Source organism: Myotis davidii, unplaced genomic scaffold, assembly GCF_000327345.1.
Source record: "Myotis davidii unplaced genomic scaffold, ASM32734v1 scaffold2258, whole genome shotgun sequence".
Taxonomy (NCBI): Eukaryota; Metazoa; Chordata; class Mammalia; order Chiroptera; family Vespertilionidae; genus Myotis; species Myotis davidii.
Genome location: NW_006289499.1, coordinates 7,535 through 12,164, shown reverse-complemented (window position 1 = coordinate 12,164; position 4,630 = coordinate 7,535). Strand labels below are relative to the sequence as shown.

The following is a 4,630-nucleotide window of genomic DNA, read 5'->3' as shown; positions in this document are numbered from 1 at the left end:
AGAAATAAAAGCAGTGATTGTGCATGTGCATTGTTGAAAATCTCTCATATTTTAAATGCTATGGAAGCCTGTTAAGTGACCTGATTTCTCAGTCTAGTGGTATCAGTGATGTTGGGGTTCACAGTGAGGGAAGTTGGAGAATTCCTAGCATACATTTTCTCACAGGAAGGGACAACGTCGTTAATGTGTAATGCACATATTCTCCCATCAGGCACAGGATTCGGAAAGATCTTCTCTTGCTAAGCTTGTCATTAAAGTTACTTGGTGGAATATTCGATGGGGCAAATGTATTTATCTTATTAAAGTTCATTCATCACTATTATATAGCTGGTAGGGTTCTTATATTGATGGTAGGATTGGCTAATATTCTGTTGAGGATTTTAGTAAATATGTTAATAAGAGATTTTGGTCAGTAGTTTACTATTTGTACTGAGTACACGAAGAATGCCAGTCTCATAAGAATGCATTGGGGAACGTGTTTATATCTCCCAATTAATTTCTGATATTGGTCATTTGTCTCTTTGCCAGCCTTATTTTCATTGGGTTAGTTTTATTGATCTTTTCAAATATTCAGCTGTTGGCATCATTGGTTGTTGTCTATCATTTCTCTCTGTTGATTTCATTAATTTCCGTTCATATTTAGTTTTCCTTCCTTCTGCTTGATTTCAGGTGATTTTGATCTTTCTTTTCTAATTTTATTCCTTTAAAAATTTTGCTGTTGGGAGTATTACTGATGTGCCTATTTTTACCCCCATGTCAACCTACCACCCTATTCCTCCTGCATCCCCACCTTCACCCACCATCCTATCTGTGTCTATAGGTTATACATATGTGCATATGAGTTCTTTGGTTCATCCCTTTCCACTCTCCCCTTCCTCTTCCCTCTGAGATTCATAATTCTGCTCCATGTTTCCCTGCCTCTGGTTCTATTTTATTCATCAGTTAATATTGTCATTAGATACTTTGTTCATTTATTTTGGTTCTTAGATTCAGTTGTTGAGAGACATGTATGTATTGCCATTATTTTGTTCATATTTTCTATTTTTCATCTTCTTATTAGGGGCCCTGTGCACAAAATTTGTGCAAGGGAGGGGCAGTCCCTCAGCCCAGCCTGCACCCTCTCCAATCCAGGACCCTCAGGACTGCAGGGTCCTAACAGCTCATCTGCCTGCCAGCCTGATCCCCCTACCTGTTCTCCCCTGTTGGCCTGATCCCCCTAACTAGTCTCCCCTGCCTGCCTGATTGGCTCTAACTGCCCCTGCCTCAGTCCCCCAACCCCCATTATGGCTTTGTCTGGAAGGATGTCCGGAAGGTCATCTGGAAGATGTTCAGTCTAATTACTAAAAATGCAGATTGTAGGCAGGTTTTCCTTTCATGGAAGGGGAGCCCGCAGTAGCATCCTGGGTTCTGACCAGGGCTTATGCAGTCGTGCTTTATCTCAGCAGATGAGATTCCTAGAAGAAGACTCTTGAATGTACCTTGAACATTTCTATCGATTTTGCCAAATCATCCTCCAAAAATGTTGAACCACTTTAAACTCCCACCAGCAACCATGCGTGTGTCCTCTGTCCTACTTTGATGTCAATATCATTGATTTCTCCCTAGAAGCTTCCCTCCCCTCAGCTGGGACTGCTTGCCACTTGAGCCAACCTCACTGCTCTTCCTGGGACTTGATTTCCTGAGGTAGAATTATGGAGGAGGAAAACTAGTTTTCCTCTACCCTTCTGAGTTCTTAGCGGAGGCCCTTATAATGAAAGACAGATTACCAAGAGAAAAACGAAAGGTCATTGACATGTGTACCTCGTGTATATGTGGGAGATCCCAGGGAAAAATGAATAACTCCCCAAGGTGGCTTAGAATCCAGATTTAAATACCTTCTTCTTGGGAGAGGGGAAGGGTGATATAGGCCTCTTAGAGGAGAGTAAATTATTTTTAGGAAAGATGAATGGGGGTGGGGGGAGATAGTTTGTAACAAAGTATGGGTGTGATGTCAACTTCTAGTCTTCTGTCCTCTGACCAGGGTCAGTCTTCACTGGCTGATAATTTTCCCATCGGGGGGACCTATGACATTTAAGCTCCTTTTGGGGGGTCTGATCTTAGGCAGATCAGGAGACTTCAGTGAAAGCCTCTCCTTGCATTTGCTGTTTTTCAAGCTCAAGATCATCAAAATAACAACATGGCATATGTTGGGGTGGCATTTTCTCTGACCTTCACAGTAAATGCAACAAAAGCTTGTTTCCTCTCTCAGATGATTTGCCACAGTAGCGTTATTCCCTGGAGACAATATTCTGACCAGACCTTCCTGGGAGAGGTCATAACATACCCTGTGCTTGTAGAAAGGTGTGGGCCATATCACTAAATAAATCAGGGTCAGTTTTCTCATCTTGTGGAAAGGGAGATAAAGTTATGAAAGTTTATCTCCCTTTCCATAGGTTTCCTGTGTGTTTGTGTCTCTGCTGCAGCCCCAGTGGCCCCAGTGCTGCTGCGGCTGTCGGGCTTGGAGCTCCTGGGTGCTGGGCCACCGTGAAGGCTTGTGTCTCTGCTCCTCTGCCCTCACGGCAGCAGTGGCCAGACCAAGCATGCCCAGAGGCGCTCTGCCAGCAGGTTGGGGCAGGACACCTTCATCTTTGTCAAGAAGTGATAGCAATTTGCATATTCCCTGCTATTACCTGTGGGCATCACTATCTTTGTTGCAGAGAGACAGCTAATTTGCATATATTCTTTTATTACATAGGATGCATAAATGATCCAGATAACAACCCGTTACTGGAGCGCATGGACCTAATGTCATAGAAACCCAAGCAGCCTTGGTGGCTCCGCCTTGTTCTCACCATCAGGGTCTGTGTCCATGTGGACACATGACATGGTTCTAACCATGGAGCAGGAGGTCATGTTGGGCTTTCCTGCTTCATCAGCAGCTCATCTCAGAGGCACCATGTCCTCCCTCTCCAGTGCCTACTCGGGTCTGCAAGTGGCCCTTGGCAGTGCTGTCACTGTGTCCGTACATGATGGGCGACCCCAGGATCTGAAGCCTGCTCACTGGACGGACCATGTGCAACAACAGAAAAGCTACGGTGAGCAAACACACTTCCAGGATTGTTCCTTCATTGTGTTGTGATTTCCTCATTGTCCACCAGTTCCATTTGCCTCTCTCTTTCCTGAAATAGCCACACATCATCTCTGGAGTCCTTCGGGAAAGAACGCATTGGCTTGAAGATTAACCTAAGTCACAGGTTCCAGGTGAGGTCCAAACTACTGTGTCATGTGTCCCAGACAAACAGGTGTCATGGCTGAATTCCAAAGAGATTAACATGTGGACACACACATGCACACTCACAATCTCAAACACACACAACTCCAAGCTCTCAGGAAGAAAACCCATACCCAGGTTCCTGAGGGGCCCTGGAGGCCCTGACTCTCAGGGGACTGTGATGGCTGGACCCTGACCTCAGGAATATCTGGGTTCTCATCGCTGGGACCTGTGGGTGTCCTTATATGACAGGACTTTGCAGATGGTTGGGGTGGGGACGAGGGAGCTAAGGGTGCTGACGTGGGGGTTACCCTGAGCCTTCTGCTGGGACATACCTGTAGCCACAAGGGTCCCCCTCAGAGAAAACAAAGCAAATCAGACGAAAGGTTTTGTGATCATTGAAGCCAGACATTGGGGTGGGTTTGCCCATTCACCTGAGTGAAGGAGGACCAGGAGGGAAGCAAGTGGTAGGGAGGACGAAGAGCTGTGGTGGGAGGTCCTGGGGGATGATCCTCACTGTGGTGGCCCAGGTGGGCCTGTCGGAGGGAAACGTGGGGACAGGGGCCTGAGGTCAGCACACAGGGGCCTGGGCTGCACTAGGGTCTCTCTTTGTGAGAAAATTTACCAGAACCAGGACGATGAGGGCACTGAGGAGGGTCTCCTTGTGGAGGAAGAGGAATAGAAAATAAGGAGACTTGGTGAAGGAGAGTCCCCACTCCCTGCCCACATATCACTTGCAAAAACATGTCCCTTCTTCACTGTTGTCTGCGGTGAGAACATGAGAAGGAAGAGCCCTCCCTGGAGGCAGCTAAGAGATTGAGAGGAAATCCCTGTGCCCAACAGGAAGGCCCTTCCCTCCACACCTTCCTCTGCACCTGCTTCTGAGGCTGCTCTCTGTGCTGTGGGTCCAGAGCGCCCCCTGGTGTCCCGGACGCTCCCTGCAGCCCAGTCCTGCTGTCTCCTCAGGAGGTTTGTGTCTGGGCTCACACTTACTTCCCCTCACTGTGTCTCTTGCACAGTAATAAACGGCCGTGTCCTCGGCTCTCAGGCTGCTCATTTGCAGATACAGCGAGTTCTTGGTGTTGTCTCTGGAGTGGTGAAGCAGCCCTTCACAGAGTTGGCGTAGTATGTGGTACCACCACTACCACTACTAATGCGTGAGACCCACTCCAGCCCCTTCCCTGGAGCCTGGCGGACCCAGTGCATCCAGTAGCTCCTGATGGTGAATCCAGAGGCTGCACAGGAGAGTCTCAGAGACCCCCCAGGCTGCACCAAGCTTCCCCCAGACTCCACCAGCTGCACCTCACACTGGACACCTGCAAACACAGAGACACAAGGTGGACTGAGCATCACATGGAAGCACCAACAAGCACAGGCACA

The 4,630-nt window shown here is 47.9% G+C and overlaps 1 pseudogene; it reads right to left on the bottom strand.

The window, feature by feature from the left end:
- The window catches only part of LOC102766067, a 6,367-nt pseudogene that overhangs the window by 1,242 nt on the left and 495 nt on the right, over positions 1-4,630 (bottom strand).